The 24637-nt window shown below is 44.9% G+C and overlaps 1 protein-coding gene across 4 annotated transcripts in view; it reads left to right on the forward strand.

Annotated features, from left to right (window-relative positions):
- Positions 1–24637, forward strand: part of UBXN6 (UBX domain protein 6) — a 368409-nt gene that overhangs the window by 838 nt on the left and 342934 nt on the right. The window lies entirely within an intron of this gene.

The following is a 24637-nucleotide window of genomic DNA, read 5'->3' on the forward strand; positions in this document are numbered from 1 at the left end:
CTACCTAAGGTACCCAAGGAGACGTTGCTTCATACAGTGTGCCCGGCTGCAGCCATCTCAGTCTGGTGCCCAACGCCGCCTTCCCACTATAAATCGCCGCCCTCCCTGTCTATAGTGCCACCTTCCTCCTCACCTCAGCGCCGCTTCTGCAATCGTCCGAGGTGAGGAGGAAGGCAGCACTATAGACAGGGAGGGCGGCGATTTCTAGTGGGAAGGCGGCGCTGGGCACACTGATGGCTTTCCAACCGTATTATATCATTCAGTCCAGCAATAAAGTCAGTTAGGCTAGGAGGAAGCAGTCTATTAATTCCGGTAATAATAGGGGTTTGCAAATTATCAGAATCAAAAATGCCAAGTTGGCGCAATTCTGGTTAGGAGAGAAGCTTGTACCAAATACTGTATTGAGTAGGTCTATAATGTCTCCCCAATATCTATTCAAGGCACTGCAGTTCCATAACATGTGGATTAAATCAGCCCTTCCTCCCGACATTTGGGACAGGAGGAATCTCCCCTATAGCCAATCTTACATAGAAATAGTGGGGTCCTATAGACCCTGTGAATCATTAATAACTGCAACAATCTTGCTGCTTCGCTGAGGGACAAGTTTGGGGTCATAGCTAGTGTCTCTTCCCATTGGGTATCCTCTATAGCTCCCAGATCTTTTTCCCATTTTAATTTTACCTTAAGGCCTCATGCACACGGCCGTGTTCCACGGCCGAGAGCGGACCGTGGAAACCCGGGCCGGGATTCCTCCTGACAGCATGAGCGCACGGCGTCATTGGTTGCTATGACGCCGTGCGCTTCATGCAGCCGCCTCTGTACAGTAATACACTAGTATAGTGTATTACTGTACAGCAGCGGCTGCATGATAAAAACACAAAGTAAGATTCTAGTTTATAGGTGTTGGCTGAATGCCTGGCCGCCATCTTAGCTAAACATAGTCCTCAACAAGCAAGTATCCATTTTGTATCAATAGTCCATAACAGTCCCCCCTTGGAGACTTGATTGTAGACTTTCCCTTCGCCTAGCGAATCCCCTGGGCATACCATTCGTATCCTCTTCACCCGCAGTGGCGACAACCTACCCCTTATAGGTAGGCTCCCGGTTGCTCGGACTTGTGGTAATAACCTGGGATTCATCTCACCCTATCTCAGCCAGGCATCATTGTGAGGAGGGGGAGCTGTGTTGAACGATGTTTCCTTCTGTCCTTCCTCATCGTAGAGGAGCATAATAGGTCGTTCATCAGTTTTCTTCATTCTTTTTGAAAAGCGGGTCGCACAAATAAGAACGAGCTTAATCACTACATACATCACCAATATTATTAGGGCTACCTGCAATATTACTTGGACAATTCCCATGAGCCAACCCCCAATACCTTTGAACCAGTTATTGGGGTTAAGGGAAGAGAAGGTATCAGACCACCATGTATCTTTATCAGCTTTATGTGCATCCAGCCATTTATCTCTTAAATCCGCCATTTTCTCTATACCCACCTTAACTTGCAAATTACCCCCGCGGGTCTATGTAATGGCAACAAGAGGGTCCCACAATCTGGCACATACCTCCATCTTTAGCTGTAACATAATCTAGAACTAATGTGTGTTGGTTGGTGACAATGATTAACTGGTTTTGCACAATGTTTGAGTTATTCATAAGTCTCATCACTTCCCATATTTGGTCATCCAGGTAGTCTGTTGCTACTACCAGATGATCCCACATCTGCGCTATCATGGGATATATGAAGATGGAACTAACAATTTTGTTGGAAATGCTCATCTCTACTATATGTGGCTTGCCATTTGGTCTGGGTGTGTTATCTTTGGCCCTACGATACAAGGTGTGTTTAGGTACTGCATTTATGTCAATTTCAGAGTGTGGTACTATAAAGGTAGCAGGAGTAAGCCTGGCGATGGTGCACAGTCCTGTGACATTCTGGGATAACCATTTGTACGCTTTGTGTCCACAAACTAAGTATATGTCGTCTGGAACTGTCACTGCTGTGCCATTGAATAATCGGGTAATTAGTTTGGCTAATTGTATCCCTTTCGCCAACTCATATCCTTTTGACTGACTTTCGGTGTCGGTAGCTAATATACCTGTCAGGAGATCCTGTACAGTACGGTTGTTACAGGGCAGATCCTTTCCGTTATTATTATTTATTATTATTTATTATTTAAGCGCCATTCATTCCATAGCGCTGTACATATGATAAGCGGTGCACATACATAACAGACAATTGTACTAATCATAAACAAGATGAGTTACAAACTGGTACAGAAGGAGAGAGGGCCCTGCCCGTGAGGGCTTACAATCTACATGGTATGGGAGAAGGACACAGTAGGTGCGGGTTGAGTTGGTCATGGCGGTATAGAGGCAGCAGGGTCATTGGTTGTAGGCTTGTCTGAAGAGGTGGGTTTTCAGGTTTCTTTTGTAGGATTCCACTGTAGGTGAGAGTCTGATATGTTGGGGTAGCGAGTTCCAGAGTATGGGGGATGCACGGGAGAAATCTTGGAGTCGATTGTGGGAAGAGGCGATAAGAGGAGAGGAGAGGAGAGAAGGAGGTCTTGTGAGGATCGGAGAGTGAGTGTGGGGATGTATCGGGAAAGTAGCTCAGAGATGTAGGGAGGGGACAGGTTATGGACGGCCTTGTATGTGTTTGTCAGTACTTTGAAGTGGATTCGTTGGGCAATGGGGAGCCAGTGAAGGGATTGGCAGAGGGGAGAGGCAGAGGAGTAATAAGGTGAGAGGTGGATTAGTCGGGCAGCGGAGTTGAGGATAGATTGGAGGGGTGCGAGGGTGCTAGATGGAAGGCCACAGAGGAGGATGTTGCAGTAGTCTAGGCGGGAGATAATGAGGGCATGTACGAGCATTTTCGCAGATTCGAAGTTAAAGGGATTCTGTCACCTCCCCTAAAGCCAAAAAACGATTTTAAAGCAGCCATGAAGCACAGCTTACCTGGATTAGGCTGTGCTCTTTTATCTTGAAATCCGTCCAGCAGTTACTGCAAAAAACAACTTTGATTGATAAGGAAATGTGTCCTGAAGGTGCCCAGAGGGGCGTTTTTTTCTTCTTAGAGAGCCCAGTACCGCCCCTCTTTCAGTGCCCAGCCCGCCTTCCTTGTACTGCCACAGCCTCTCCTCCCTCTCCTCCCCCTCTGTGGCAGGCTGGGGGCGGTTAGAAAGTACAAGGAAGGCGGGCTGGGCACTGAAAGAGGGGCGGTACTGGGCTCTCTAAGAAGAAAAAAACGCCCCTCTGGGCACATTCAGGACACATTTCCTTATCAATCAAAGTTGTTTTTTGCAGTAACTGCTGGACGGATTTCAAGATAGAACAGCACAGCCTAATCCAGGTAAGCTGTGCTGCATGGCTGCTTTAAAATCGTTTTTTGGCTTAGGGGAGGTGACAGAATCCCTTTAAGGAAAGCACGGATGCGGGAGATGTTTTTGAGTTGGAGGCATCTACACCAATACACTGCACGTGGCTGTCTGTTTTTGAATCATTGCAACCTGAGTGTATGTGTGGACTAAATGTCATACCTTTGGTTTGTACTTGGAGACAATATCAGTGTGTCCAGCTAGGAAAACATGTGACATTAGCCCAGTGTCCCTCTTGCCAAGGAGTAGAGCTATAATCTACCGAGGGTCCTGATCTGTTTATCATGAGCCATTATCTTAGCTAAACATAGTCCTCAACAAGCAAGTATCCATTTTGTATCAATAGTCCATAACACTAGCACATCCGCAATACCCAGTCCCCATAGCTCTGTGTGCTTTTATTGTGTAAAAATAACGATTTGATACATATGCAAATAAACCTGAGATGAGTCCCGTATTGTGAGATGAGTCAGGGACAGGACTGATCTCAGGTTATTTTGCATATGTATCAAATCGTTTTTTTTTTTACACAAAAAAAGCACACAGAGCTATGGGGACCGGGTATTGTGGATGTGCTAGCGGCCATCTAGCAACCCATGTCCTCAGCTCTATACACAAAATCCCGGTGACAGGTTCCCTTTAAGCAAACCAGACTGTCTTCCGAAATCGGAGATAAGCTATATAATTGGGTCAATAGATGATGCCATATCTCCCACATATAGCAACATATCATCTTCATATAGCGATACTCGTTCCTCCACATCTCCCCTCCCAAGGCCTCGCATAGATGTAAGGAGGCAGGCCAAGGGTTCTATTGTGATTTCAAATAAAAAAGGCGACAAGGGACACCCCTGCCTCGTGTCCCTCTCAAGCTCCAACACTGGAGAGATTCCCTCATTAATTCTTAGTCTAGCACGTGGTTGGCTATATAGTAGCTTCACTCAATTAATAAACGCAGGGCCGAATCCCATTTTAGTCTGCCCAGAGGTAATCCCACTCCACACTGTCAAAGGCTTTGGCAACCCGACAAACCCCCCCCCCCCCCCACCTTTTCCAACTGGAGATTTCGGCACAACCGTCTTAAATTAAGCGATGTAGCTTTTCCAGGCATAAAACCACACTGGTCTTCATGGACAATGGATGGTGGATAATATAACACATAAAAGTCTATTAGCTAGAACCTTAGATAACATTTTAATATCGACTGTCAGGAGAGAAATAGGTCCATAGAAATCTACCAGAGTGAGATCCTTGCCCGATATTGGAAGCACTACCACTATCGCCTCTCTTATCGATTTTGGCAAAGTACTGGTATGATAGACGTCTCTGAAAATCTCTAAGAGATGTGGGAGTAGCAACTCTTGATGCTTTTTGTAAAATTCTCCAGGTAGGCCATCTCCCCCGATCGCCCTTTCATTAGGAAAAGAATGCAATGCCAGTTTAAGTTCCTCTAACTCAGGCATCCTCAAACTGCGGCCCTCCAGCTGTTGTAAAACTACAACTCCCACAATGCCCTGCTGTAGCCTGATACCTGTAGGCTGTTCGGGCATGCTCGGAGTTGTACTTTTGCAACTGCTGGAGGTCCGCAGTTTGAGGATGCCTGCTCTAACTGAATATCCTCATCCAGTATCTCCCGATGGTCCTTTGACAAATTAGGCATCAAAATGCTATTTAACCCCTTAAGGACACATGACGTATTGGTACGTCATGTTTCCCGAGTCCTTAAGGACACATGACGTACCGGTACGTCATGTGTTGTTCCGATCACTGCCGTGCGGCCGGCTGTGATAGGAACAAAGTGCCTGCTCAAATCATTGAGCAGGCACCTCGGCTAAATGCGCGGGGGGGTCCCGTGACCCCCCCATGTCCGCGATCGCAACAAACCGCAGGTCAATTCAGACCTGCGGTTTGTTGCGCTCTCTGCAGTTTCTGATCGCTGCGGTCCCTGACCGCGGCGATCAGAAACTTTAGTGTGGCGAAAATATATATTTATCACCCCCCCCCTGCACCTCTGAATGATTTTAGCCCGGTGGGAGGTGCAGGGGGGGTGTTGCGGGCGGTGGGGGCGGTGCGGGAGGCGGGCGGTGCGGCAGGCGGGATCGCGATCCCCCGCCCGCCTCCTATTGAGTAATCGTTGGTGTACAGTGGGTATACCAGGGTGCCAGCACATTGCTGGCACCCTGGTATAAACGGCTGACATCGGTGATGCGATGTCAGCCGTTTAACCCTTTCCATACAGCGGTCCGTACGGACCGCTGTATGGAAAAAGTTAACAGTAAGAGGGAGCTCCCTCCCTCTCCGATCGGGGGGCTGCAGTGCCTTTGCAGCCCCCCGATGGAGAGGGAGAGTGCCCCCAGACAGCCCCCCCAGAGCCCCGTCCTTACCCTTCCCCGTCTGCGCAGTTCTGACCATAACTGAGCAGACGGGGAAGGTTCCCATGGCAACAGGACGCCTCTCAGGCGTCCTGCTGTCCATGGTGCTGAACAGATCTGTGCTGAAAGCATAGATCTGTTCAGTGTAAGTAAAATATAGTACAGTGCAATATATATTGTACTGTACTGTATTATACAGACATCAGACCCACTGGATCTTCAAGAACCAAGTGGGTCTGGGTCAAAAAAAAGTGAAAAAAAGGTAAAAATCAAAAAACACATTTATCACTGATTAAAAATTAAAAAAATAAAATTCCCTACACATGTTTGGTATCGCCGCGTCCGTAACGACCTGATCTATAAAACGGTCATGTTACTTTACCCGAACGGTGAACGCCATAAAAATAAAAAATAAAAAACTATGATGAAATTGAAATTTTGTCCACCTTACTTCCCAAAAAAAGGTAATAAAAGTGATCAAAAAAGTCGCATGTACGCCAAAATTGTAACAATCAAACCGTCATCTCATCCCGCAAAAAATGAGACCCTACTTAAGATAATCGCCCAAAAACTGAAAAAACTATGGCTCTTAGACTATGGAAACACTAAAACATCATTTTTTTTGTTTCAAAAATGAAATCATTGTGTAAAACTTACATAAATAAAAAAAAAGTATACATATTAGGTATCGCCGCGTCCGTATCGACCGGCTCTATAAAAATATCACATGACCTAACCCCTCAGGTGACCACCGTAAAAAAATAAAAATAAAAACGGTGTAAAAAAAGCCATTTTTTGTCATCTTACGTCACAAAAAGTGTAATAGCAAGCGATCAAAAAGTCATATGCACCCCAAAATAGTGCCAATCAAACAGTCATCTCATCCCGCAAAAAATGAGACCCTACTTAAGATAATCACCCAAAAACTGAAAAAACAATGGCTCTTAGACTATGGAGACACTAAAACATTTTTTTTGTTTTAAAAATGAAATCATTGTGTAAAACGTACATAAATAAAAAAAAATTGTATACATATTAGGTATCGCCGCGTCCATGACAACCTGCTCTATAAAATTACCACATGATCTAACCTGTCAGATGAATGTTGTAAATAAAAAAATAAAAAACGCTGCCAAAAAAGCTATTTCTTGTTACCTTGCCGCACAAAAAGTGTAATATAGAGCAACCAAAAATCATATGTACCCTAAACTAGTACCAACAAAACTGCCACCCTATCCCGTAGTTTCTAAAATGGGGTCACTTTTTTGGAGTTTCTACTCTAGGGGTGCATCAGGGGGGCTTCAAATGGGACATGGTGTAAAAAAAAAACAGTCCAGCAAAACCTGCCTTCCAAAAACCGTATGGCATTCCTTTCCTTCTGCGCCCTGCCGTGTGCCCGTACAGCGGTTTACGACCACATATGGGGTGTTTCTGTAAACTACAGAATCAGGGCCATAAATAATGAGTTTTGTTTGGCTGTTAACCCTTGCTTTGTAACTGGAAAAAAAAAAATTTAAATGGAAAATCTGCCCAAAAAGTGAAATTTTGAAATTGTATCTCTATTTTCCATTAAATCTTGTGCAACACCTAAAGGGTTAACAAAGTTTGTAAAATCCGTTTTGAATACCTTGAGGGGTGTAGTTTCTTAGATGGGGTCACTTTTATGGAGTTTATAATCTGGGGGTGCATCAGGGGGGCTTCAAATGGGACTTGGTGTCAAAAAACCGGTCCATAAAAATCAGCCCTCCAAAAAACAAACGGCTCACCTTTCCCTCTACGCCCCGCTGTGTGGCCGTACAGTAGTTTACGGCCACATATGGGGTGTTTCTGTAAACAGCAGAGTCAGGGCAATAAAGATACAGTCTTGTTTGGCTGTTAACCCTTGCTTTGTTAGTGGAAAAAATGGGTTAAAATGGAAAATTAGGCAAAAAAATGAAATTCTCAAATTTCATCGCCATTTGCCAATAACTCTTGTGCAACACCTAAAGGGTTAACGACGTATGTAAAATCAGTTTTGAATACCTTGAGGGGTGTAGTTTCTTAGATGGGGTCACTTTTAGGGAGTTTCTCCTCTAGGGGTGCATCAGGGGGCTTCAAATGGGACATGGTGTAAATAAACCAGTCCATAAAAATCAGCCTTCCAAAAACCATACGGCGCACCTTTCACTCTACGCCCCGCTGTGTGGCCGTACAGTAGTTTACGGCCACATATTGGGTGTTTCTGTAAACGGCAGAGTCAGGGCAATAAAGATACCGTCTTGTTTGGCTGTTAACCCTTGCTTTGTTAGTGGAAAAAATGGGTTAAAATGAAAAATTTGACAAAAAAATTAAATTCTCAAATTTCCTCCCCATTTGCCAATAACTCTTGTGCAACACCTAAAGGGTTAACAACGTATTCAAAATCAGTTTTGAATACCTTGAGGGGTGTAGTTTCTTAGATGGGGTCATTTTTGGGTGGTTTCTATTATGTAAGCCTCGCAAAGTGACTTGAGACCTGAACTGGTCCCTAAAAATTGAGTTTTTGTAAATTTCAGAAAAATTTCAAGATTTGCTTCTAAACTTCTAAGCCTTATAACATCCCCAAAAAATAAAATATCATTCCCAAAATAATTCAAACATGAAGTAGACATATGGGGAATGTAAAGTCATCCAAATTTTTGGGGGTATTACTATGTATTACAGAAGTAGAGAAACTGGAACTTTGAAATTTGCAAATTTTTCCAAATTTTTGTTAAATTTGGTATTTTTTGGTGCAAAAAAAAAAATTTTTTTGACTTTATTTTACCAGTGTCATGAAGTACAATATGTGACGAAAAAACAATCTCAGAATGGCCTGGATAAGTCAAAGCGTTTTAAAGTTATCAGCACTTACAGTGACTCTGGTCAGATTTGCAAAAAATGGCCTGGTCCTTAAGGTGAAATAGGGCTGTGTCCTTAAGGGGTTAAGTATTGCTCCCTATGTGACGGGGTGATCCCTAACTTAGATCAATAAACCTCCTCAAAATGGGCATGAAACACCCCCATAATATCCACATCTTCCGTTACTAGATTGCTCTCTGCATCCCTTATGGAGGTCACACAAGAGGGACCTGATTGTACTTGAATTATTGTGGCTAACAGGTGCCCGGCACGCTCGCGCTCCACAAAATAGTTATGCGTCCTGAATAAACGTTTATCCCCAGCCCTATCCATAAGATGGTCTTTAAACAGTTCCTGAGCCTCTTTCCAATTATTAGCCGTTTCGGACAACAGGTTCGCAATATACAGAGCTTCAGTGTGCAATACTCTATCTGAGAGCTCTTCTGAGAAGGCCCTGCTTTTAGTCTTATGTGCGCTAATACTTTTAACATACAGTCCTCTAGAATATGCGTTCATTGTGTCCCATACGGTTGAAGATTTAGCCTTCCTGATATTAGTGTTCAAAAATTCTTTCAACACTGAGGAGATCTTATCCCCAGTATCTACCAACTGGAGCCAGAATGGGTTCAGGCGCCAGATGGGTCTCGAATTTTGCCTCCCATTACTCAACTCCAGATGCACCATAATTGGGGAATAGGGGGGGTCAGTCAGCACATCTCAAAGCGCAGGAACACCTTACAGGGGGGTGATCAATGACAGGGGGTGATCAGGGAATCTATATGGGTGATCACCCCCTTGTCATTGATCACCCCCCTGTAAGGCTCCATTCAGACGTCCGTATGTGTTTTGCGGATCCGATCCATGTATCCATGGATCCGTAAAAATCATACGGACGTCTGAATGGAGCCTTACAGGGGGGTGATCAATGACAGGGGGGTGATCAGGGGTTCATAGGGGGTTAATAAGTGATGGGGGGGGGGGGTGTAGTGTGGTGTTTGGTGCGACTTTACTGAGCTGCCTGTGTCCTCTGGTGGTCGATCCTAACAAAAGGGACCACCAGAGGACCAGGTAGCAGGTATATTAGACGCTGTTATCAAAACAGCGTCTAATATACCTGTTAGGGGTTAAAAAAAATCACATCTCCAGCCTGCCAGCGAGCGATCGCCGCTGGCAGGCTGGAGATCCACTCGCTTACCTTCTGTTCCTGTGAGCGCGCGCGCTTGTGTGCGCGCGTTCACAGGAAATCTCGGCGTATATGCGTCACTCTGCGCAGGGCTGCCGCCTCCGGACCGCACATCTGCGTTAGGCGGTCCGGAGGCGGTTAAAGATGGGGCCATCCCTCGGCTGCTGGGTGCCTGCTGTTTTAAACAGTAGACACCCAGGGGTAATGTCTGTAATCGACAATAACATTGATCACAGATGTTTAAAGCCTCAGTTGCTGTTCACATGTGATCACAGCATGTGGGAGCTAAAAAAAGGCCTGCAATGGCACCCCTAGCAGGGATCTGGGAGCCAGATAGTGTGTATGTGTGTGTGTGGCATTCCTCAGTCCTCCTGAACCAAGGATGCCACAGAAATGTTCCTATGGAGACCCTGCCTGTGATAGGGTTGCATAGGAACATAGTTAAATTCTCCTAGACTCCAATGCTAATGATAAGAACTTGATATTAATGATATGAATTTGCTGTACATGAGTCCGCAAGACGTTATTCCTGGTACTTACTGGGATGTCCATTATTATGTTACTTCCTGTGACACATGAGCACAAAACAAGTCCTTTTGGCAAAGACCTGTGGGTTTCTCCTCCCTTTGTCCTTGTCGGATTTTGTCTGGCAAAATATTTTAATGGACTTCATCACTGATCTGCCTTCACCCTGCTGTTGTACTGTGACCTGGATATTTGACTGTTTGTCCTGAATGGCTCATTACATTCCTCTGACTGGTATTCCTAATGTTGTCCACCTTGCAACCCTATTTTTAGACAGATTTTCTGGCTACAAGGTTTTCTCTAGCATATAGTTTCAATTAGGGCGTTTACGTTATGTACAAGTTATGGTCTCTCTGTAGATTGATGGATGTCAAGTTGGATATTTTATCAGTATATAATCCTTATTCCAATTGGCAAGTAGAATGTGTTAACCACGTATTAAGGAATTATCTGCAGCATTTTATCGTTATATCTTCTAGACTCTAGTGAGTCTACTAGCAATTTTCTATGCTACTTTATATATTGACACCATCTGCAGATTCCACTTCCTGATCAAGTTTCCTCTGAGGTGCCAGTAGGCATTTCTACTCTCGAAGATTTCCTCCAGATCTGACCGGAGACTAAATCTTCCTGTTCCATGTGGTTACTTGCATGAAGATTACTGCTGATCGGAGACGTAGGCAAACATTGCACTTCTCCCCAGGAGACAAAGTCTGGCTATTTTCCATAAATCCATTTGAGGGTGTCCTCCTACAAGTTTGCTGCAGGATTTTTGGATCCTTTTTGAGGTGTTGAAAGAGCTCAACACTGTTTACTGCAAGTTCTACCTTCCACTTTACCTGCATGTTTCCTATTTCCTATATATTTTATATCTTAACCACTTCCAGACTAGGCCATTTTCCGCCTTCCTGACCAGGCCTAATTTTGAAAATCTGACATGTGTCACTTTATGTGGTAATAACTTTGGAATACTTTTTCTTATCTAAGCTATTCTTCAGATTTTCTTGTGACACATTGTATATCATGTTAATGGGTACATTTGAATCACTATCTTTTACCTTTATTTATAAAAAAAAAAATCCAGAAGTTACCGATACTTTGGAAAAAGTTGCTATTTTCTAAATTTGTATCTGCTTTTAAGACAGATAGTGATACCTCATAAAATGCTTGTTAATTAACATTCACCATATGTCTACTTTAATGGGTTAACAACATTTTGGTATTGTAATTTTTTTAGGACTTTTTAGGTTTAGAATTTTAGAAGCAATTTTTGACAGTTTCAAGAAAACTTCAACTCTTTTAACCCCTTAAGGACTCAGCCCTATTTCACCTTAAGGACTTGGCCATTTTTTGCAAATCTGACCAGTGTCCCTTTAAGTGCTCATAACTTTAAAACACTTTGACTTATCCAGGCCATTCTGAGATTGTTTTTTCGTCACATATTGTACTTCATGACACTGGTAAAATGAAGTCAAAAAAATTATTTTTTTAGCATAAAAAAATTTGGAAAAATTTGCAAATTTCAAAGTTCCAGTTTCTCTACTTCTGTAATACATAGTAATACCCCCAAAAATTGTGATGACTTTACATTCCCCATATGTCTACTTCAGGTTGGAATTATTTTGGGAATGATATTTTATTTTTTGGGGATGTTACAAGGTTTAGAACTTTAGAAGCAAATATTGAAATTTTTCAGAAATTTACAAAAACCCAATTTTTAGGGACCACTACAGCTCTGAAGTCACTTTGCGAGGCTTACATAATAGAAACCACCCAAAAATGACCCCATTCTATAAACTACACCCCTCAAGGTATTCAAAACTGATTTTACAAACTTTGTTAACCCTTTAGGTGTTGCACAAGAGTTATTGGCAAATGGGGATGAAATTTGAGAATTTAATTTTTTTGCCTAATTTTCCATTTTAACCCATTTTTTCCACTAACAAAGCAAGGGTTAACAGCCAAACAAGACTGTATCTTTATTGCCCTGACTCTGCCGTTTACAGAAAAACCCCATATGTGGCCGTAAACTACTGTACGGCCACACAGCGGGGCGTAGAATGAAAGGTGCGCCGTTTGGTTTTTGGAAGCCAGATTTTGCTGGACTGGTTTTTTGACACCAAGTCCCATTTGAAGCCCCCTGATGCACCCCTAGAGTAGAAACTCCCTAAAAGTGACCCCATCTAAGAAACTACACCCCTCAAGGTATTCAAAACTGATTTTAAAAACTTTGTTAACCCTTTAGGTGTTGCACAAGATATAATGGAAAATAGAGATACAATTTCAAAATTTCACTTTTTTGGCAGATTTTCCATTTTAATATATTTTTTCAAGTAACAAAGCAAGGGTTAACAGCCAAACAAAACTCATTATTTATGGCCCTAATTCTGTAGTTTGCAGAAACACCCCATATGTGGTCGTAAACTGCTGTACGGGCACACGGCAGGGCGCAGAAGGAAAGGAATGCCATACGGTTTTTGGAAGGCAGATTTTGCTGGACTGGTTTTTTTACACCATGTCCCATTTGAAGCCCCCCTGATGAACCCCTAGAGTAGAAACTCCAAAAAAGTTACCCCATTTTAGAAACTACGGGATAAGGTGGCAGTTTTGTTGGTACTAGTTTAGGGTACATATGATTTTTGGTTGCTCTATATTACACTTTTTGTGCGGCAAGGTAACAAGAAATAGCTTTTTTGGCACCGTTTTTCTTTTTTTTGTTATTTACAACATTCATCTGAAAGGTTAGATCATGTGGTAATTTTATAGAGCAGGTTGTCACGGACGCGGCGATACCTAATATGTATACTTTTTTTTTTATATATGTAAGTTTTACACAATGATTTCATTGTTAAAACAAAAAAAGTTTTAGTTTCTCCATAGTCTAAGAGCCATAGTTTTTTCAGTTTTTGGGCGATAATCTTGGGTAGGGTCTCATTTTTTGCGGGATGAGATGCCGGTTTGATTGGCACTATTTTGGCGTACATGCGACTTTTTTGATCACTTTTATTACTTTTTTTGGGAAGTAAGGTGGGCAAAATTTAAATTTTCTCATAGTTTTTATTTTTTTATTTTTATGGCGTTCACCGTGCGGGGAAAGTAACATGACCGTTTTATAGATCAGGTCGTTACGGACGCGGCGATACCAAACATGTGTAGGGAATTTTATTTTTTTTCATTTTGAATTAGTGATAAATGTGTTTTTTGATTTTCACTTTTTTTTTCACTTTTTCTTACATTTTTTTTTACCCAGACCCACTTGGTTCTTGAAGATCCAGTGGGTCTGGTGTCTGCATAATACAGTACAGAACCTATATAAGGTTCTGTACTGTATTTTACTTACACTGAACAGATCTATGCTTTCAGCATAGATCTGTTCAGCACCATGGACAGCAGGACGCCTGAGCAGGCGTCCTGTTGCCATGGGAACCTTCCCCGTCTGCCACAACTTCGCAGACGGGGAAGGGTAAGGACTGGGGCTTCGGGGGGCTGTCTGGGGGCTCTCTCCCTCTCCCATCGGGGGGCTGCAAAGGCACAGCAGCCCCCCGATGGGAGAGGGAGGGAGCCGCATCTTACTGTTAACTCTTTCCATACAGCGGTCCGTACGGACCGCTGTATGGAAAGGGTTAAACGGCTGACATCCATTCACAGATGTCAGCCGTTTATACCAGGGTGCCAGCAATGTGCTGGCACCCTGGTATACCCACTAGAAGCCAACGATTATTCGGCGGGAGGCGGGCGGGGGATCGCGATCCCGCCTGCCGCACCTCCCGCACCGCCCGCAACACCCCCCCTGCACCTCCCACCAGGCTAAAATCATGCAGGGGTGCAGGGGGGGTGATAACTATAGATTTGTGCCACACTAAAGATTCTGATCGCCGCGGTCAGGGACCGCGGCGATCAGAAACAGCAGAAATAGCAACAAACCGCAGGTCTGAATTGACCTGCGGTTTGCTGCGATCGCCGATACGGGGGGGTCATATGACCCCCCCAGGCATTGTGACAGGATGCCGGCTGAATGATTTCAGCCGGCATCCTGTGCGGATTAACCCCTGGGGCGCCACAATCTCAATTTAAACTCATGACGTACCGGTACGTCATGGGTCCTTAAGGACTCGGGAAACATGCCGTACCGGTACGTCATGGGTCCCTAAGGGGTTAAGGACTAGTTCAGTTCAAGTCACTTTGAGGAGCTTACTACTATAATAGAAACCACACATAAATTACCCCATTTTAGAAACGACACCCCTCAAACTATTTAAAACTGGTTTTAGAAATGTTGTTAACCCATTAAAGGGGTTTTCTCATCTTAGACAATGGGGGCATATCGCTAGGATGTGCCCCCATTGTCTGATAGGTGTGGGTCCCACTGCTGGGACCTGCACCTATCTCCTAAACGGAGCTGCATTAATTTCTATGGGGCAGATGAAAATAGCCGAGCGCTATATAGTCTGGCCCATAGAAGTGAATAGGAAAGGTGGCCGTGCATGCGCGTTTGCGTTCCCATTAGAGTTGTTGCGATACCAAATTTTTGATTCGGTTTCGATACCATGAAAAAGTATTGCGATACTCGATACCATTCGATACCACGCGAAAAAAAAAAAAAAAAAAGCCACGTGCATTCCGCATGTTTAAAAATTGCGAATCGCGCAGTTTTTATTAATTTTTTTTCTGTTCCGACGTTCACCACCTAGATTTTTTTTTTATATTTTAATAGTTTGGACTTTTCTGACGTGGCGATATGTAATATGTTTATTTATATATTTTATATATGTGAAATTGGGAAAAGGGGGTCATTTATACTTCATATTTTGGTGGGGTTTTTTTTTACTTTTTTTTTTTACACTTTTTATTTAATAACTATTTCCCCCCTTAGGCTACTTTCACACTAGCGTTCGGGTGTCCGCTCGTGAGTTCCGTTTGAAGGGGCTCACAAGCGGCCCCGAACGCATCCGTCCAGCCCTAATGCATTCTGGCAGCGTTCAGCCTCCGCTCCGCTCAGCAGGCGGACACCTGAACTCTGCTTGCAGCGTTCGGGTGTCCGCCTGGCCGTGCGGAGGCAAGCGGATCCGTCCAGACTTACAATGTTTACAATAGAAGTCAATGGGGACGGATCCGTTTGAAGATGACACAATATGGCTTAATCTTCAAACGGATCCGTCCCCCATTGACTTTCAATGTAAAAGTCTGGACGGATCCGTTCAGGCTACTTTCACAGTTAGAATTTTTTTTTACAATATAATGCAGACGGATCCGTTCTGAACGGATCCACCGTCTGCATTATATGAGCGGATCCGTCTCAGACGGATCCGTTCTGAACGCAAGTGTGAAAGTAGCCTTAGGGGCTAGAACCTGGGATCTTTCATCCCTTGTCCTATTCAGCCTGATAGAGCTCTATCAGGGTGAATATGACTTCACACTGTCCCTGCTGCTCTGTGCCTTGTGCACACAGCATCAGGGATGTTACCATGGCAACCAGGGCTTCTGTAGCGTCCTGGCTGCCATGGTAACCGATCGGAGCCCCAGGCTTACACAGCTGGGGCTCCGATCAGAAGCTGCCACTGCACCACCAATGAGGGGGAGGGGAGAGGTCCCTGTGGCCACTGCCACCAATGATTTTAATACTGGGGGGTTGAGAGGGGCCAGCGCACTGTGCCACAAATGATTTTAATGGGATGGGGGGTTGAGGGGCACACTGAACCACCAATGATAAATTACCCCTTTATACAGGAGGCTGGTACTGGCAGATCAGCAGTTAACCCCTTAGGTGCCGCACCTGAGGGGTTAACTGCCTCTGATCGCAGCTCCCTGTCAGGGGCAGGGTGCCGGCAATGCGATTCTGCTGCCGGCACCCGCCTCCTGTATTGTGTTAGACTGACTTTCAGGCCACACAGAGCGGCGCCCAGCGATGTCTCAGCACTCACCATTAGTCCTGGGCGCCGCTCCGTTCGCCTGCAGTGCTCCATTACTGTCTCCTCTCCTGCTCCACATGCTGCTGATTACTATCGGAGCGATGGGAGGAGACATCAGCTTCACTAGTGGGCGTTCCTTCTTCCTGGCTGTAGCGCTGTCCAATCGCAGCGCAGGGAGAAGGAACGCCCACTAGTGAAGCTGATGTCTCCTCCCATCGCTCCGATAGTAATAAGCAGCATGTGGAGCAGGAGAGGAGACAGTAATGGGGCACTGCGGGCGAACGGAGCGGCGCCCAGGACTAATGGTGAGTGCTGGGGCATCGCTGGGCGCCGCTCTGTGGGAAATGGGAATAGTCCTATTTGGTAGCGCAGAGCGCCCGCCCCTCCTCCGCCCCTCTCTCCTCATTGGTGGCGCAGTGCGCCCGCCCCTCCTCCGCCCCTCTCCTCATTCATAGGTGGCAGCGGCAGCAGCACAGGGGGAGGGAGGACAGCTTCCTTCTCCCCGTGCTGCTGAGAGAGAACATGAGCGCGCCGATAGCAGCGCGCTCATGTTCAGAGATACTAGGCTGCGCAGAAGCGCAGCCCAGTATCGAAAAAACGGAAATCCCGGTATCGTATCGATACCGGGACAAAAGTATCGATTGGGTATCGAAATTTCGATACCCGCAACAACCCTAATTCTGATAATCCAGAGGTTTCTGACTTCAAGTTAATTAAAGCGGAATGGGAAAAGCCAGAAAAAGGGTTCATTTATTCACAGGGGTATTAAAAGATGTTATACTTTTACTGAAAAGAACTACACCGATTGGGAATCCATTCTCAGAGTACATGTCCCAGTAGCCAAAGTTGCTAAACGTACTGCACTTCCTTTTCAAGACACGGCCCAACTTAACCCAATGGATAGGAAGGTAGAAAGCGTATTAAGGAAAACATGGGAAGCCACTGCAGCCCTTCTTAAACATGGAGTTTAGACGCTTGCGCAGCTAGAACTATTAATATATGGTTGGAACAACTAGAGGTTGATCTAATTAATGGAGAAAAAAAAACAGAAAACAAATTCTGGAAAGTTTACCATTACTCAAAATGGCAACTAGTTTTTTTGGCAGATGCCTCAGCTGAGACAGTTAGATTGTTGGCATGTACAGTGGTATTATCGAATACGATTAGGAACTGTCACGCTCTAGTGTGGGAGGGAAACCCCCACACCAAACATAGGAGGGAAAGGGAAAAGTAAATAAGGCCAGAAAACTAGGGAAGGAAGATGGACACCTCCTAGTGAAAACTAGGGGTGCACCGAAATGAAAATTCTGGTCCGAAACCGAAAATTCAGCATGCCCTTGACCGAAAACCGAAACTGCCTTTTTGCCCAAATACTTTTAAAATACTTTTTTTTAAATGATATTTATAACAGTGCCATCCACAGACCCCCCCCACCTCATAACAGTGCCATCCACAGACCCCCACCCACCCCATAACAGTGCCATCCACAGACCCCCACCCACCCCATAACAGTGCCATCCACAGACCCCCCCACCCCATAACAGTGCCATCCACAGACCCCCCCACCCCATAACAGTGCCATCCACAGACCCCCCCACCTCATAACAGTGCCATCCACAGACCCCCACCCACCCCATAACAGTGCCATCCACAGATCCCCGACCCCCCCCCCATTGCCGCTCCAGTACAGACTAGTTATAAAATGTGTACAATTAATAAGGATTCTATTCATGAGGCCCCCTCTGCAGTAGAACATTCAATATAGCCACATCCTACTCACAGGGCTGTTATCTTAATGCTGGCCGGCCGGGCAGACGAGCGGCAGCGTCACGACCGACGTCACATGCCTGCGCCGCCTCCTTCATTCAGAAAGTAGGCCGGGCACATGATGTCAGTCGTGACGCTGCCGCTCGTCTGCCCGGCCGGCCAGCATTAAGATAACAGCCCTGTGAGTAGGATGTGGCTATATTGAATGTTCTACTGCAGAGGGGGCCTCATGAATAGAATCCTTATTAATTGTACACATTTTATAACTACTGGAGCTGGGGGCCGGAGCACAGCGAACGCACCGGCCCCCAGCTCCTCCTCCCAGTCCCTCCCCGCTATTTTCTGCCGATATGTACCAATATCGGCCGAAATGGAATAGGCCCATTTTCGGACGATATTTTCGGCCGCCGGAATTTCGGTGCACCCCTAGTGAAAACCCTAATCAAAGCCCTGATTGACGACCAGTATGAACTAGGGTTGTTTTGATATCAAAATTTTGATTCGATTTTAAAACCATAAAAAAGTATTGCGATACTCGACACCACGCAAAAAAATAAAACATCCAAAAACCAGTGTGCATTCCGCATTTTATGGAACATCCGGCCCATATTTAAACAGTCCGATCCTTTTATTGGGGGGACAAGGTGACTAAAAATGTCAAATCGTGCAGTTTTTATTAATTTATTTTCTGTTACGGCGTTCACCGCATTCACAGCATAGAAGATATTTTTATTTTATTTTAATAGTTTGCACCTTTTTGTGCATGGCGATATGTAATATGTTTATTTATTTATTGTTTATATATTTTATATGTAAAATTGGGAAAGGGGGAGATTTATGCTTAATATTTTTATATTTTTTACTTTTTATTTAACCACCTCCCGTCCACACGTTGACTTCAAACATCTGGGAGGTGGTTCTCCATCTCTGAATGGATGTTCTGGAACGTCTATTCAGAGATGGCAGCTGCACGCTAATCATGTAGCTGCAGATCGGGTTGCCCGCTGTCAGTGACAGGTCCTTGCCTTCCAGATCGCTGTATACACAGTGCTCACCGGGCGCTGTGTATACAGTGTAGGAAGCGCTATGCACTTCCTGTTCCGGCCCGGCGGTCATGTGATCGCCGGGGTCGGGAGAGTGCAGGAGCTGTTAGGTCTTTCACAGACCCCGATCAGCCCTGCATGGATAGTGCTGTACAGCCTCTCTGGGGGTGTATTTCCACTGTAACTGGGACTACTATGTCAGCCCCAGTTACAGGATAAATCAATAGTGAAAAAAAAAACTTCAATAAAGCAATTTTTGTCACCTTACATCACAAAAAGTGTAACATCAAGTGATCAAAAAGGCATATGTCCCACAAAATGAAAAACTATAGCTCTCAGAACATGGAGATGCTAAAACATCCTTTTTTTGGCTTACAAAATGGTATTATTGTGTTAAAGTGAAATAAATAAACTAAAATGTATCCATATCGCCCGTGTCTGTAACAACCAGCTCTATACAAATATCACATGACCTAAACCCTTGGGTGAACACCATAAAAAATAAAAACTGTGTCAAAAAAAGCCATTTTTGTCACCTTACATCACAAAAAGTGGAACACCAAGTGATCAAAAAGGCGTATGTCCCACAAAATGGTACCAATAAAACCGTCACTTCATCCCGTTTTTTGATCACCTTGCCCCATAAAGTGTTATAATGAACGATCAAAAAAATCATATGTACCCACAAAATAGTACCAATATAACTGGCACCTTATCCCCAGTTTCCAAAATGGGGTCACTTTTTGGGAGTTTCTACTATAAGGGTGCATCCAGGGGGGTTTCAAATTGGACATGGCATCTAAAAGCCATGTGGCGCTCTCCTTTTCTTCTGTGACCATACAGCAGTTTATGACCACATGTGGGGTGTTTCTGTAAACCGCAGAATCTGGGTAATACATATTGAGTTTTGTTTGGCTGTTAACTCTCGATGTGTTGGATTAAAACGGGAAATCTGCCAAAAAAGTTAAATTTAAAAATTTGATCTCCATTATCCTTTAATTCTTGTGGAACGCCTAAAGCGTTAACAAAGTTTGTAAAATCAGTTTTAAGTGACTCAAGGGGTGTAGTTTCTACAATGGGGTTATTTACGGGGGTATCCACTATGTAAGCCCCACAAAATGACTTCAGACCTGAACTGGTCCTTAACCACCTCAGCTCCCCTAGCTTAAACCCCCTTAATGACCAGACCACTTTTTACAATTCTGCACTACACTACTTTCACGTTTTATTGCTCGGTCATACAACTTACCACCAAAATGAATTTTACCTCCTTTTCTCCTCACTAATAGAGCTTTCATTTGGTGTTATTTCATTGCTGCTGACATTTTTTGTTATTAATCGAAATTGACCGAAATTTTTTAAAAAATATGACATTTTTCACTTTCAGTTGTAACATTTTTCAAATAAAACTACATTTCTATATAAATTTTTCTCTAAATTTATTGTTCTACATGTATTTGATTAAAAAAAATGCAATAAGTGTATATTTATTGGTTTGCGCAAACGTTATAGCGTTTACAAACTATAGTACATAAATGTGAATTTCCGCATTTTGAAGCAGCTCTGACTTTCTGAGCACCTGTCATTTTTCCTGAGGTTCTACAATGCCCAGACAGTAGAAACACCCCACAAATGACCCCATTTCGGAAAGTAGACACCCTAAGGTATTCGCTGATGGGCATAATGAGTTCATGGAAGTTTTTATTTTTTGTCACAAGTTAGCGGATAATGACTTCTTTTCTTTTTTTTTTTTTTTTTCTTACAAAGTCTCATATTCCACTAACTTGTGACAAAAAATAAAATTTTACATGAACTAACCATACCCCTCTCGGAATACCTTGGGGTGTCTTCTTTCCAAAATGGGGTCACATGTGGGGTATTTATTCTGCCCTGGCATTTTAGGGGCCCTAAAGCGTGAGAAGTAGTTTGGAATCCAAATGCGTAAAAATGCCCTGTGAAATCCTGAAAGTACTCATTGGAATTTGGGCCCTTTGCGCATCTTGGCTGCAAAAAAGTGTCACACATGTGGTATCGCCGTACTCAAGAGAAGTAGGGCAATGTGTTTTGGAGTGCCTTTTTACATATACCCATGCTGGGTGACATAAATATTTCTCTAAAGACAACTTTTCCCATTTTTGTAATACAAAGTTGTCATTTGACAGAGATATTTCTCTCACCCAGCATGGGTATATGTAAAAATACATCCCAAAACACATTGGCCTACTTCTCCTGAGTACGGCGATACCACATGTGTGCCACTTTTTTGCAGCCTAGGTGCACAAAGGGGCCCAAATTCCAATGAGTATCTTGAGGATTTCACATGGGCATTTTTTACGCATTTGTATTCCAAACTACTTCTCACGCTTGAGGGCTCCTAAAATGCCAGGACAGTATAAATACCCCACAAGTGACCCCATTTTGGAAAGAAGACACCCCAAGGTATTCCGTGTGGGGCATGGCGAGTTCCTAGAATATTTTTTTTTTTTTTGGGCACAAGTTAGCGTAAAATTATTTATTTATTTCCTTACAAAGTCTCATATTCCACTAACTTGTGACAAATTATTATTTTTTTTGACATGAACTCACCATTTTTGACATGAACTCACCACCCAAAATGGGGTCACATGTGTGGTATTTATACTGCCCTTGCATTTTAGGGGCCCTAAAGCGTGAGAAGTAGTTTGAAATCCAAATGCGTAAAAAATGCCCTGTGAAATCCTAAAGGTGCTCTTTTGAATTTGGGCCACTTTGCGCACATAGTGCCGATCCGATCTGAGCTGTCTCAACCCGAACTCCAGACTGGGCAGTGAAAGGGGGAACTACTGGTGCGGCTGAAGTTGGGGGCTTCCATTCGGGGTTTGCCAGCACCTCAGGGACTCTACGGGCCTGTCTGTGCGGTGGCTGCGATGGGGGAACTAATGCACGTGCCACCGTACCAGCTTCAACTGCCCTTCTGGTGCTTGGCACTTCACCATGTTGTACGGCAGTGCTGGTACTAGGTCCAGGATGGGCTGCGCTGCTGGTGTATGCCTCACTACGTAATCCGGCAGCGCCAGCCCCACTCTGCTGCCCTTGAAGCGGATCCTGCGCAACCTGTGGTCTAGCAACACGGGTCCGGGTACGCCTGGTGGTATCAGGGACCTCAACCTCATTGTCCGAACTTTGGGTCAGACTGCCACTGCTTTCTACAGGTTTGTATTCTGACCCGCTGGATTCGTCAGATGAGGGTTCCCATTCCTCATCCGACTGGGTCAGAAGCCTGTAGGCCTCTTCAGAAGAATACCCTTTACTTGCCATTTGGTCAACTAAATTTAGGAGGTATTCCCTGAGACTACCCAAGATAAAAAGTAAGCCTGTGTTACAAATGGGAGGCTAGCGGAGTACAGGAAGCCGCTCCGATTGATAAAAAATATCAAAACAGATTTATTTTTTCTCGCCGTAGCGCTTGTGAAGTGATTGTGCAGTGATAAAAAAATATATAAAATTTTGTCACTGCGGCAGGGCGGGCGTGGGTGAACGCACGTGTGGGCGACCGATCAGGCCTGATCGGGCAAACACTGCGTTTTGGGTGGAGGGCGAGCTAAGGTGACACTAATACTATTATAGATCTGACTGTGATCAGTTCTGATACAGATACTATAAAAGTACCAATGCTGATTAGCTATACGCTAATCAGTGACTGTGGTGCGGTGGGCTGGGCGCTAACCGACGCTAACTACCTACCAAAGGGGCCTCTACTAACCTAAAACCTAGCAGTCATTACTGGTGAAAACAGTTTACACTGATCACTTGTCACCGCCAGACATCTTAGAAGCTCCGACAGACGTTCTTCAGAACCTCCTGCTTGAGGTTCTTTTGTTTTGCTTTAATTTTGTCATCTCGTTTCCCTCTCTCAGCTGTCATCTAATTGCACTGATTGCTTCCCTTTAAATCCCCTCCCATCCCTTTAAAACTGCATCACTTTGCGGTTTATGCAACTTCCTGGAGTGTATACATGCTGGATGCTATAACTAATGCTTCTACAGATAAGTCTGTTCATTGATTTGTGTTTTCCTGTTTGCTTGATCCTAGGTGACCCTGACTCCCTCCGTATTAAGTGTAGGGAACCCGGTGGTCGTGTCCCCTCACTATTATAGGGTGTTCAGGTGTCATACAGTCGAGGCACGAGGGCATGCAATTTTCTATCATAGAGAACTTTGCATGGGCTGAGAAGACAGGGAGAGTTTCAGGGCTTAACCACCTCCGGACCGCCTAACGCAGATGTGCGGTCCGGAGGTGGCAGCCCTGCGCACGACGACGCATATACGCGTCATCTCGCGAGGGCCGGGATTTCCTGTGAACGCGCGCACACAGGCGCGCGCGCTCACAGGAACGGAAGGTAAGCGAGTGGATCTCCAGCCTGCCAGCGGCGATCGCTCGCTGGCAGGCTGGAGATCCGAATTTTTTAACCCCTAACAGGTATATTAGACGCTGTTTTCATAACAGCGTCTAATATACCTCCTACCTGGTCCTCTGGTGGTCCCTTTTGTTAGGATCGACCACCAGAGGACTCAGGTAGGTCAGTACAGTCGCACCAAACACCACACTACACTACACTACACCCCCCCACCCCCCCGTCACTTATTAACCCCTTATAAACCCCTGATCACCCATGATCACCCCATATAAACTCCCTGATCACCCCCCTGTCATTGATCACCGCCCTGTCATTGATCACCCCCCTGTCAGGCTCCGTTCAGACGTCCGCATGATTTTTACGGATCCGATCCATGTATCCATGGATCCGTAAAAATCATGCGGACGTCTGAATGGAGCCTTACAGGGGGGTGATCAATGACAGGCGGGTGATCACCCATATACACTCCCTGATCACCCCCTGTCATTGATCACCCCCGTCATTGATCACCCCCGTGTAAGGCACCATTCAGACGTCCGCATGATTTTTACGGATCCATGGATACATGGATCGGATCCGCAAAACACATGCGGACGTCTGAATGGAGCCTTACAGGGGGTGATCAATGACAGGCGGGTGATCACCCATATACACTCCCTGATCACCCCCCTGTCATTGATAACCCCCCTGTAAGGCTCCATTCAGACGTCCGCATGCATTTTGTGGATCCGATCCATGGATCCGTAAAAAATCATGCGGATGTCTGAATGGAGCCTTACAGGGGGGGTGATCAGTGACAGGGGGGTGATCACCCTGATTACCCTGATCACCCCCTGTCATTGATAACCCCCCTGTAAGGCTCCATTCAGACGTCCGCATGCGTTCTGTGGATCCGATCCATGTATCCATGGATCCGTAAAAAATCATGCGGATGTCTGAATGGAGCCTTACAGGGGGGGTGATCAGTGACAGGGGGGTGATCACCCTGATTACCCTGATCACCCCCTGTCATTGATAACCCCCCTGTAAGGCTCCATTCAGACGTCCGCATGCATTTTGTGGATCCGATCCATGTATCCATGGATCCGTAAAAAATCATGCGGATGTCTGAATGGAGCCTTACAGGGGGGGTGATCAGTGACAGGGGGGTGATCACCCTGATTACCCTGATCACCCCCTGTCATTGATAACCCCCCTGTAAGGCTCCAT

Source organism: Bufo gargarizans, chromosome 1 (assembly GCF_014858855.1).
Source record: "Bufo gargarizans isolate SCDJY-AF-19 chromosome 1, ASM1485885v1, whole genome shotgun sequence".
Lineage (NCBI taxonomy): Eukaryota > Metazoa > Chordata > Amphibia > Anura > Bufonidae > Bufo > Bufo gargarizans.